At 46.8% G+C, this 12,917-nt stretch overlaps 1 protein-coding gene across 1 annotated transcript in view; it reads left to right on the forward strand.

Moving 5' to 3' along the window:
• The window catches only part of FGF18 (fibroblast growth factor 18), a 75,705-nt gene that overhangs the window by 41,584 nt on the left and 21,204 nt on the right, over positions 1–12,917 (forward strand). The window lies entirely within an intron of this gene.

A 12,917-nucleotide genomic window follows, 5' to 3' on the forward strand; every position in this document is an offset into this window, starting at 1 on the left:
CCGTTGCTGTACCTGGCGTGAGGAGAGATGCCTTCCTGTATACAGTAATAAACCCTCTAAAAAATACCATCCCCTCTTCTACCCTGATTATTCTCAACCTTTACATAGGAAAGCCTTCCTGATTTGCATTTAGTCTCCTGCAGTGAAACAGAATATTCTGTTTGGTGACTCCTGTAGTACTGGAAACGCTCTGCTCAGTACAGGTTTGCGTAGTTTTGTAGATGTTCTTGTAAAATGGCTTATGACAGCTGATGTGCCCTTTCTCTGGCAATCGCCTATCAAAGAGTGGCTTCAAGGGATGGAAATACCTGTAGGATGTGTTGATTGTCAGGTTTCTAAATGAACTCCTCAGAGCTCCTTTGAGATGAGCAGTACCAGTCGGCATCTCTCCATGCTGAGGTGTCGACTGCGTTATCTCCTCCTAATTTAACAATAATGCTTCACATGGCGTGTTTTTGGTTTGTATGCTTCCGCCTGCTTTGCGGCAAATTCAACACAGCAAGTTTGCTGCTGTCGGCCCATCAAAGGGCAGCCCGATAAACCCGCCGTGATGCAATCAATCTGTAGGAAGAGGGTCACTGATGTTGGATACCAGTTGCTAAGCTCCCCTGTTGGCTTTGGCAGCATGAGCTTCATTTCTAACCCCCAGGGACAGACATTCCTCTTGGTCCTAATGCTGACCCCCTCTTTAGAGAAAGGATTGGTCTTCGTTGCCACTGCCAGCCTCACGCCTGCTTCTAGCTGTGTTTTTGGTCAGGGTGGAGGCTGCTGGTACAGACGCATGAGAGCCTGTGGCATATGTGGTCTGCTGACAATTATGCAGCATCAGTTTCTAACTTAAGCGCTTAATTTCCCAGAGAGTAATAGCCCACTGCACCCCTAAAAAATAATGAATGGTGGAAGATGTATTTGCACAGTCTGTGCCAAGTCAAGCTGAGGTTGCAGCCTGCATTGCGTGTTTTAACTCTAGTGACTCCCTGGAGCAGGACTTTAAGGGTTCCCCAGAACCTTTTCTTGCTATCTTTAGCCCAAACCCCCCTCTCCCTACATCTGAATATTCAATTACAGTAACCCTTTGCAAATGGCTCAGCAAACACCTCCAAGAGTGGTGAGAAAGAGAGACCTGTAACTGTTAAACCTCTGCACAAACATGAAGGTGAGGAGCCAACGGATGGAGATTGTGGGAGGTGATGGACTCGCTCCCATCGATCCCCCAGCCCCAGGCAGGGTGTGAGCCTGCCCAACCCTGCCCAGCAGAGCCCAGCACTGTTCACCCTGTGCGTCTCCACGGCTGGAGCTGCTGGAGATGGGTCCCACAGGTGCTGCCCGCCGGCCTCCCCGGCTGCCCAGCTGCTCTGGGTGCTCGTGTCTACCCTGGGTATCGGTGCTGCTAATTATCCCTTGGCTCCAGTTCCCAAGGCCTGTGTGGCAAGTGGTTCCCCCCATTTGCACTGGGCCATTGGGCAGAAGAGGGCAATGCAAAGGGGCTGCCATGCTGTCTGGGTCAATTCAGTAATAATTATTACTAATACAGCAATAATATTCATCAATCTGCTACTTGTCTTGGGAGTAAGTAGTCCTGGGCTTGCAGTCTGAGCACAGACTGGTCTGTTTAGATATTACACACTTCAAGGTTATCATGAAGCTTTGTTAATTAATAAGCAGAAAGTTTTGCCAGAGCGCTGAGCGGCAGGTGGTGTATCAGTAAAACATGTTGTTGGAAACGTAGGTAATCGCTGGGAAAGCGGCAATGCTCTATGTTACCCTATTGCAATGGCTTCCATAGGTGGTCTCTAGTGCATTGTGATGGTGGATCAGGAATATGACAGTTTCTTGTTAATGATCTAAATCAAAAACTAAGCACGCATGGAAAAGCAAAGATGTCGTTGTGTTTTAAGTGCCTGTAATCTGTTTCTAAGAGCTGGGTACCAAAATATCCCTTTGATTCTCAAAGGTAATTGTACCTCTTAATTAGCTGGAGAAAAAAACCCCACAGCCTGAGATCTTGCTATATAAATTATAATTAACCCCTTGGCACTGGAAGTTGAGATTTCCTGCCCCCGAGCACAAATGCAAAACGCATTAGCAGCACTTAACGTCAGGCACTCGCCCACCGCAGCGGAGGGGTCAGCTCGCTACCCCATAAATACTGCTGCACTCCCAAGTCCAGTAGGAAAATGGCAGGGAAGCCGCAGAAACCCGAGGGGAAGCACTAAATACACCATTTGAGGATGTTTGACCTGTTTTTTTTTCAGAGCTGCAAATGACCCAGCAGGAAGGACAACACAGAAAAAAAAACCCCAAACCCTGGTGAGGAGATGGGAGCAAGGACAGGGACGCTTCCCGGCGAGTGGTTTTGTTAGCTGACATGGCTGATTGCTTCACCGTGAGAATGGCTCTCAGTGCTCCCGCCTCACACACCTCCAGCGAAATAATTGTCTGGTGCCAGACACACTTGGCTGTGCCTGTTGTATGCAGAGCACGCCGGCCAGGGGCCGTCGGCCACCCACTGCTGTCATTCACCAGCATCCTGCTTTTTTGTCTCCTTTTCATTTGTGCCTGTTGGGGGATGAGCTTTAACTCTTCACACCGGAGGTGGACCTGCAGTGAAACACCAGGTCAGGGCAGCTGGAGGCAGGGAGGAGGACAGCATGGCAGTTGCTGTGGGGAGGCTGGAGGCTGGCCCGAGCCTGCTTGCACCTGCGGCTCTTCCCTTCCCGCTTCCCTGATCTACAAAAGGTCTCTGCTCACTTCATGACCTCAGTGGAGGGCCAGGCCTGGCAGGCACCTGGATTTAGGGAAAGCCATCTGCTTTCCCCACCAAGAGCTTGCACAGAAGCTCCTTACTTCAAGTTAGCCCCGGTTCCTTTTCTCCTTTGGGGTCCCAGATGGAGAAATGACTCTATTCTGCCATGGTTCAGTCCCAGGGTGGCTGCAGCTCTGCGCTGGGCTATAAAGCCCTTGCCCATAAGGTGTTTGCCAAGGGCTGTCTCTTGCCCCACAGGTTGTGTGGCCTGTCCTCGGGCTCCTTTGTGCCGGTGGCTCGACGGTGAGGGGTGTTGTGGGCACCGGCAGCTCCTCTTGCAGCAACAGTGGTCGGCTGAGCTCAGGTGGTGGCAGCAAGCGTGGGGTGACTTGGCCACCGTGGCAGGTTTCTAAGGTGGCTTCATCCTCCCATGGCAAAGGTGAGGGGCAGCCCTGCTCCTTGGGCTTGGCACAGAGATGTGGCCATCAGGGCTGCCTTTCAATATTTCAAGTCTGCTATGTATAAATAGCGGTGGGGAATTTCCTTCTCCTGTCTGCTCCAAAGATTCTAGAAGGAGATAAAATAGGAGAGCAGCGAGGTGTCCCGGTGGGGAGGAGGGACGTGCGCGCTGGCATGGGGTAGCGAGTCCTGGAAGGAGGGTTTGTCCTTTGGGTTTTGTCCTTTGTCTGCATGTCTGAAGATTTTCGAAGTGAATTATGTGCTGATTACAGAGCCCTCCAAGCTAAACGAGCTCTGTCTATCCATGTTAGGATGGGTACAGTCTGGACACCTACAGCAGCGGTGTCACCTACCAGCATGGCACCCACTGCCTCAAGGGACTGTGCCCTGTGTGGATCCATGGGGCCACCCCCTCCAGAGAGAGGGTGGGATGAGAGAGGGTGCAGAGAGGAGGGAAGGATGCTCTAGTGCAGGGAGGAGAGAAAAGGGCTGAGAAAATTTTGGATGGAAACACGGGACTGAGTCTGAGCTTTATAGGTGGCACGGGTCTCTAGATAAATTGAAACTGGGATAAGTCACAAATAATATAATACAGATTTTACACTATCAACGCTGGTTCTTTAAGCCCAGAATACCCCCAAATAAGCTATTAAGAGATATTGTCTCTTTTTTTTTTGCTGTTCTTGTTTATAATGCCAGAGATGAGGACTGGCTTAGTTCTGTACTTGGTTTACTTTTTGTATTAAGATTTAACGTGAGATCTCCTTTTCTTAATCCAAACACTTATGGTTTGAATGCAGAATTATATTTGAGATTTTAAAAATATCTTTATTAAAACGTAAAACTAATTTTACAGTTCTGACAGGTCTTATTTAAATACCCAGTGCCAGATGCCTTTTGTCCCAAATGACTCTAGAAATGAGGAAAAAAAAAAAAAGACTTTTAAAACTTCTCCTGCAATTAAAATGCAGTAAAAGTAAATAGTCTTACCTATACTGTGGACTGGGGGTAATAGTTTAAGAAAAGCCCTGTGATGAATATCTTTCCGAAAATAAATATATGAAACCAAAGGTGCTAAAGGCAGAGTCAATGTGATATCTGAATGTTGTTGTTATAACTGTTGCTGCTGCTCTGAGAATAGTTGAAACAATTGTGTTGTGTCTGTAAGGAGAGACCTTTTCAAAGGGACTGATGTGGAGGACCCTCTTCCAAGGTGCTTCACCCTAGGGACTCACTTTGGCTGCAGCTGGTTCCAGAGGTTGTGTCCCCCCAGGTGCTATAGAAGATCAGTTCTTGTCCACCTCTTTCAACCCTTACCCAAAAATAGTCACACTCTCATACTCTTATCTAAGAGTGATGATTGTGTATACTTCATTTAATAGTATGTTATCTTTTATATGGCAGAAGTGACCATCAGCAGCACAAGCATTAAAAGGTCAGATATCTTTGAAATTGCATTTGCACCCATTTATAAGAGCAAACCCTGTTTAAAATCTTAAAACATAGAGGAATTTTCCCCATGTGCCAGAACATTTTTTCTGGTAGGTTGTGCTGCTGCCTCCACTCCTCTGGGTTCCAGAGCCACAAGAATCCCATTGAAAATACTGGAGCATCCTGCAACTTTATTTTCAGCATATTTTTTACTTGCTGGAAGAAGGGAAAGTTACAATGAGCCCCTTTCAGAAAATGCATGGCATGCTTATATTCCTACCCATAAAATTAATCGTCATAATTTCAACTTTTACTGGAGGGCACAGAATAATAAAACCTGCATGGTAGAACATAGCATCTTTTTATATTGGGCATGGCTGATAATTCAACCAACACTGCAAATACTCTACATGTTTCTCCTGATTAGCCCCATTTTGGAGCACTCACAAATATAACAGTGGAGACTGGATGGATTAACTTTTGGAGTATGTGTAACCATCACGGTGTTGGCATACAGGAGAGATTTATGTTTGGGACTCCTTGGTAAGAGGATACGGTGGTGCTAACATCACAACCACTTCATTGCCGAGGATGAGCAGCCAACCACCAGGCTGCCCAAGAGAGGTGGGTGAGTGCTTCAGAGTAAATGTGGTCTGTCCTATGCTTCTGGCCACAAATAAAGTGGCTTTGGAGAAGCAAGAGTACATGGGGTTCCCATAGCTGTCATTCTCCGCTTATTGTTATTTTTGTGTACATCGGTATTTTTTTTGGGTTCAGCTGAGACTGGGAACAAGAGAGTCAAAATAACTTCAGCAGGGTTTGTTCTTGTGGTAATTCTAACCTCTGCAGGATGGGAAAGGTTCACACTATTTCCAGACCCAAGAGACTCCAGTTCTTTGGATGAGTTTCAGCTAGGCGCTCCGGGCCAGGTTCTGAGGTCCTTGTCTGTTGGGCTTGACTGTGTCAGTAGGAATTTATTCAAATGAGAATGATCAAAGACATCAGGGTTTGGCCCTTTATTTTTCATTTTAGGTGCTTTTTCAAGCATTACAGAGCTTCTGAACTTTTTTGAGGCTCATCCTTCACTAATTCCAGACTCAGAGCCTGGCAACTTGTCAAGCAGTTTTCCTGCCTCTGTAGCAATACTGTCCACTTGAGCTGTGTTTGGAGGCAGCAAGACACCCTGGTGAGATAGAGGAATTTCTGTGCTAACATTTTTAACGTTTCTCTTTCCAGGCCTACTTCTTAGTCATTGCGAGTGTGCAGGTGGCAAAGTTCAGTGCAGAATTTGTTCGCTGCCGCTCCCTGCCCAGGCGTTTTTAAAGCGCACAACCTATCGCCTCCAGTTTTACTGAATCTTGTCTAAATAAGCTTATTCACCATCATTGAAGCAACTGCCAAAATATTTTTAGTGTCTCTTATGGCGAATTATGTATAAAACATCTGCAAGAGGCCAAGTCTGATTCCCCACTGCTTAATCCTGTTTTCTTAGATCTCCAAATGGGTGCAAATGGCTCTGTGTCAGAATGACAGTATTTTACATTCATTTTTATGTGGGTAAATGATGACCAGACTCTGGGTAGTGCAGGCTTGGGCCAGTAACATGGTACTTACAATTTTAATACTGTCCGCAGATATTTTTTATTTTTTTGCTTTTGAGAGAATCACAGGTTCTGTGATTTATTAACTTTTTATTTAAGTTGGGTAAAATCTGTAAGACCTGCCTTTGTATTTATTCTGGTCTTACATCAGCTAAATTATCAAACAATTTTCGTGTGTGTGGACTGATTAAAGACCTCAAATTAGCAAGTTTTCATTTAAGCTTCTCCCAAGATGTGCTGAATGGAATTATTTTATAGGGACCACATCTGGGAGCTTTGTCATCCTTCAGAAGCCACAGTGGGCAATCCTGAAAAGGGTACTTTGTTTCAGAATATTCTTTTTTCCTTGATATTGCCATTCTGGCATAAGCAACACATCTCCTACAGGGTGGGGAGGCAGACTCTCCCCGACATGGTCCCTGAGATGCTCGGGGAACACCAGCAGCTCAGCATCATTCCCTGGGCATGTTTTGTTAGCCACCACTGAACTGGTAGTAGGATTTTTTGGGTGGGTGTCCCTGCAGGTGAGACCACTGTAATGGTGTGACAGGCTTTAACAGTGGAGGTTTCACTAGTATGCGAGTGATATTTTAGTACCTGAATATCTCAGTCTGTGCACCCCGCGGGGTTAAGTGTCTGCGGCAGTGTGTCATGCTCGCACATCTGTCTTGGGCTGGGTACTCAGGCTGGCGTGGTTGGCACCAGCATGGATATTTCCGCATGTCTTGGCCTTGTGTCATGTAGACGTGCCCAGTGAGTGCTGAGGGGATAGCTCAGCATCCTGGAAATGGGACAGGACGCCTTCTTGGTGTTAGGTTGTTGTTTGCAAATAAGAGTGCCTGAAAGCATCTCCTGGAGACTGAAGCTCCTATTAGCTAGTGCAGAGGTGAAACCCAGAGGAAGGTGTCCCAGAGTGGGCTAGAAAGAGGAAATTTAGCCCTTGTTTCTCTGTTAAAAGTGCTGTGATCCTGCACTTTTCTCCATCACATCAAGCCCTCGGGGTGGTTGCAGGGTGAGGGGACAGCCCTGCGGAGGGCTGGGGAGGGGGAAAGCTCGCACCTCCATGTCCGAAGCGGTGCTCCCAGTGTGTCCAGCCGTGCAGCCAGTGGCAGAGGCGGGACCCTGAAGCCATGTAGGGGTCTTTATCAGCACTCGAGGGACTTCCGATGTGTGTGAAGTCCTTTGTGTGAAAGTATTTGCAGGATCAGGTTGCTGCAGTGTAAGTGCCTTTGAGGTCTTTGCGGCACTATAGATTTTCTTCTGATGTCTCCCATGCAAATATTTAACCTGTCTAGTTCCTGAGAGCTACTAAGGCTGTTACGTGGATGGCAGGTTGTCTCTGCAGTCTTTTCTTTGTTCACACAGAGCCCTCTGTCCTGCTCCCTTTCCCGCCCCAAAATCGGGCATGGAGAAGTGCCGTGGGGGACTTGGCACTTGGCATTTATTGAAGTGTTGACGCTCTGAGGGGCTTATGCGCTCCAAATCATGTCTTTTTCCCTAACTGCATCAGCTAACCAAGTAAAGGATATGATGTTTAAATGAGGTTTGAAAGAAAACCTCATTTAGAGAGATGGCATTTTTAAAAGCCTGGGTTAAGGCTGGGTGCGCTGCTCCCTGTGCAGTCCCCCTGCTCTAACACCAGGTAGTTCCCTTGCTCGTGCAAAGTGATGGCTTAAAAAGAAAATACCTGGAGCCTGGATCTTGGAGCTGCTCTTACTCCTCCTCCCCACGACCATCCTTTTTAAGAATTTGACATACATATCCTATGCTCGCTTAAGACAGACTCGATGAGCTAATTGCAGTGGTATGTGGGTCAGAGCTCTGCCCTCCTGAGCACCAGCCTTATTGATTTTGGTGGTTACTCCTGATTTGGACCTGAATAATTGAGAAGGGAGTTGGGTTGTATGGGTTATAACTATTTAAAATGATACGGTTTGGAGGAATATAGAAGTGCGCAAACAAAACTCGAGGATGCAGCCTAGATTCCCTCACTTGTTTATAGCCTGTGGGCTTTATTAGACCCTCCAGACTTTACCTAATTTTGGCATTATTCCCTCGTCATTACATCATGAATGTGAAGTGGAGATAGGGTCATTCTCTCCTATGTTGTGGTCATGTAAGGGATTCACGTGGTTTTGGTAGGGGGCAGGCCGTGTTTGAACAGGTTTCAACTGTTTTAAGCACCTGTGGCCGTGCTGGGGTTCTTGCTGGAAGATTCAGTCTTACCAGAGAGTAAATTTTACTCTCCCATCAGATGTGATATATGCTGTGAACTATGGAAATGCACTTTGTCTTGGTTCGTAGTATCAGAGCTACTAAACTGGAAAGCCACTCTGCATCACAGATCCTGTGGTCCCAGCCTCAGCATATCTGTACATCCTTCCTCTTCAGTAACTGGTAATGGTTTCAAGTGCCGAGAATAGTTTTCCTGACTTTGTAATTGCATGACAAAAAAAAGTACAACAAAAGCAACAAAATCTTGGTCCCCTCTGAGAGCCTTTTCCCCAGGAAATCTGTTTTAGCTGGCCTGCTTCAAGATGCCCATGGGCAGCATAAGCAGCTGTAGTTTCTTTTTCTCTGCACTTCCTTCTGCAGGATTTATACCTGAAAAAAAAAAAAAAAGGCAATGGAGGATAGACTTGAAATATCCAGTCCTTCTGCACCTTCATTGTGTTTTCTCCTTTATCTCTTTATTTACCTGAAACTGGCTGGCACTTAGGCTTTTGTGATAGGTACATGTAAACCTCACACTTCTCAGGTGCCCTCTTTCTCCTTTTTTTCCCCTGTGCTTTTCTGGCTCCCATCCTCCCACTCCCAGGAAATATTTGAAAGATAATTTGGCATATTTTCTGCCACCTTCACATATCTCCCTGACTTCATGTTTTCTTAGCTGGAAGATAGCTTTTCAACATATATATGTAATCCTTTTCACCTAGACATGTGAGGAATTCCAATCTCTTCCAGTGGGAGTTTTCAGGAAGGTTTAGGTTAAATGGGCCAATAAGGCAAAAGCATGTAGCAGAAGATCTCACTCTCTAAAGACATCTTTTCTCTTTAGCTCCCCCCCCCCCCCCGCCCCAGAAAATACATCAGAATATCTAGCTGTCAAAGAATTTAAACAATAATACCTGATCTGAAGACTAGAGTGCAGGGCTTTTGAAAATAAAGATTGTAATCTCTCTACGGTGTATCCAGGGAGTAATGGAGCTGGAAGGCAGGTGTCCTGAGCAGCAGACTGCCGTGGGGACACTGCTCTTATTTGACCTGAGCTCTCAATGGAAATTCTCTTGGATTTTCCCTGGCACTTTCGTTGTGGCCATAGCATCTTTATCATAGAAACAGGACAGCAAGCCAAGTCCAGTTTACGTTAATTTAAATCCTGTTGGTGGTGACTGAGCTCTTCTCCTGCCACGTGTGAGTGGGGTGGGAGACCTCAGCAGCCCCTTCTGCTGGGCCAGCCTCCATCCCGCAGAAACTTGTTGCAGCGTTCAGGGCTGGGATTCATCCCAGCTGATTGTAGCTGACTAGATGAGTTGTCCAAGGTCCCTGTCTGGGCTCCTGAGAGAATTTAGGGAGAGAGGGGCAAATCCTACCCTATTTAGATGCTGGCTGTAAAAAGGAGAATCAGCTGTAAGGGGTACCTTAGGCTGGAAGCCAGCTGGGTTATGAACCCAGCCCTAAAGCTGCACTGATGTCTCGTAGGAAAGGAGGTCAAGGATCCCTAGAAGTAAGAATGTGTTTCCAGCATCTTAAGACTCAGATTTTTCAGAAGTGGGTACCTATGGGTGGCCTTAGCCTGTACTTCAGCAGCTAGGGTCACAGTGGGAAACAGGCAGCATCTGCCGAACCTCCTTCCCTCTGCTCCCCACTCCTAGACATTGGGTGCAGGGGCACCTGGGGCTCTGGGGCACGTATGCCGGTGTATTTACTGGTGTGGGTGTCGCACTGGGTGCTTGTCCATCCACTGCTGCTCGGTCCGTGCTGTGGCACTAGCCTGGGAGGGATCTCAGTGCCTGCCTAACCTTTGCAGCGCACAGGAAAGGTGACTTCCATTTAGTTCTAAATTATGACATTATTTTATTAGATCTTTAAACTTTATTTAAATTCTTTATTTAAAAAGGGGGAGGAAGGTATCATATTTTAATTAGTAGCGGTGTCAAAGGAGACCTAGATTAATTATTTGAAATCACTCCATCCAGATGGTTTTAATTTTCACAGCAGGGAACCGGCATCTTTTTAAGGTGATATTTTTCAAATTAAAATCAGCTTGGATATTACTCATACTGCCTGCAGAGTAATAGGGTGGGGAATGCGAGCCAGTATGCCCCATGTTTGTCCATCTGAGCATGGGCTGCCAGGGGGACCTGCGTCGGAGAGGTGTGGGTTGCCGACTGTCTGGCGGGACTGTGGATCGAGGCTCTCATGTTGGAATGCTTTATCAACGTTAGGTCCTACTTTGGCTGGCCAAACCCCATATCTGATATTCAGCGTTATTCTTAGCAGCTTTAGTCGCAGCGCTGAGACTGGAATGGACAGGGAATGCCTCGCAGCTCAGATGGGAACTTGGCGTGTCCTGTTCTTGCTTGTGGGCAAGCTGTGGAGCCCTTGCTTGTCCCCTTCGGTGGGTGGCCCCGGATCTGTTTGTGTGCCTGGGTGGGTGCGACACTGTAGATCTGTGGGCGACTCCTTGGTGCTCTGGGTGTTGGCCGTGGTCCTTGGGACAAATCTTTGGGACTTCTTGTGCTGGCTCCTGGCTCCATAACCTTCCCTCGTGTGCGGGCTGCTGCTGTCCCCATCTGAGGTTGACCATTAGTCCTCTCTAATGCCCTTGCTCATTTGAGGGGAAGATCTTTCACAGTCACCTCTTTAAAGATAATACCTTTGGCTATTCCCTTGTCTATTAATGCTGTGTTGCATCCAAGCAGCCTCCCTGAACTTTGTGAAGCAGTGGGTGTTCACCAAGTTACACACTGTGTTGCTCATCTTCCCCTTGAAGACCCATCTTTGACCCTGTGCCATCCTCCCCCATCCTGGCTTTGCTCATCTTTATATCCTTACTACATTAGGATATTTCTGGTTCATGTGGCCCTTCCTCACTTAAGTGGTCACTGGTTCGATACCACCTTGGCAGGTGTGGAGAGAAAGCCTGCAGCACCCGGCTGTTGCTGGCAAGCTGCTCTCCATCACAGATACCCAAAAACATGGTGCCTTTCTGAAAGACCTAGATAAATATCTATATTTATGCATGATTGCAAGAAATATTCTGCTATAATACAGGCATTATCCCACTTGCTGTCAGGAAGAAGTTATTCTTTAAATATCCCCTGTGATAAAGGTTTAACAAATACATCTAAATAAATGTAAGCAGCTAGTAACTGGAAAACCCTGAACTTGCGCATGTGACTGAGCTGCAAAGGGAAAACTCCATTTAGGGCCCTTGTGAGTTAAAGGTTTGTGATATTTGCACTGCTGCAGAAGCCAAAAGCTGACTTTACAATTGGGAAAAATATTAATGTGTTTAAATGAAACTAACTCCTATTTCTATCCCCATGGTAAATCCTTACAGTGAACATATTTGCTCTTAGAGGGTTTTAAAGTTTGAAATATGAATGCCAAAAAGAATGTGACTTTTTGCAGCACAGATCAAACATTCTCCAGAGTTTGGCAAAAGCCGTGTTTCTACGGTAAGGCTCGGGTCTTACAGGCGTGAGTATTTCCAGAGCAGGACCATGGATTTGCACTTGCTGACACTTACACATTCTTGCATTGTGTTTCGACCATGTCTCCTTTCCCCCCCTGCATATGGGAGATGGATCTGAACCAAAATGTCCAGTCTGCGTGTTCTTGCCTCTCCAGGGAAATTCCTGGAATCCGAACCTCGAGCATGACTGGAATTCGTGTTTAGATCAGAGACGGAACAAAACGCTGAATTTGGACGTGTCTAGGTTTTCGAGATACTGATGGCACGCTACACATCTGGGTGGCAGCTCGGTCACTTCTGCAAATACAGTTATGTCAGGGCAGGTGGTTTATGAAGATGCAGCAGAAATCTGTCCTTTACCATGGCTCCTGGCAATGCTGCAAACCAGCTCTGGCCTCAATAAATGTGTAAGGCACTATAGGATTGGCCATATTTCTCCCATCTAGAGCAGGAGTCACGGACCTGGACTGCCAGAAAGCAATTAGTGACCTCCTGGGAACATAGCTGGACACATAGAGGATGTCTGCAGGACGGGTGTTCATCAGACAGAACAAGCAGTGCCAAATTTCTCCCCTGCTAGCTGTTGCGGTGGTCTTCAGGAGATCACCGCGATGTTTTGCACCACAAGTGTGTGGCTGGACCACTCCTGTGAAATGTTTGAGGGCTGCTGGCTGTGGGGAAAGGATTTTCATTCTTGTCATGCTGATCTTTTATCTTCATGAGAATAAAATCCATGTTCTTACCCTCCAAGAACCCTCCTGCAGCGTAAAGGAGAGCTTTAGCATGGAGCTTTATATTGCTGATGGGGTGGTGGGGTTGGTGTGGACTGATGGAGCATGCACGGGTATATGCATGTTCTGTGCTGAACTGGCATTAAATCCAGAGCATCCACATAGGAGTCAGTGGAGACATGTCAGATCTGCCCCTGTGACCAAGCTTGGAGCTCAGTCCCTGGGTGGTTCCCTTGCAGAGCACCCCA

The sequence above is a fragment of the Mycteria americana genome, chromosome 8, assembly GCF_035582795.1.
Source record: "Mycteria americana isolate JAX WOST 10 ecotype Jacksonville Zoo and Gardens chromosome 8, USCA_MyAme_1.0, whole genome shotgun sequence".
NCBI lineage: Eukaryota > Metazoa > Chordata > Aves > Ciconiiformes > Ciconiidae > Mycteria > Mycteria americana.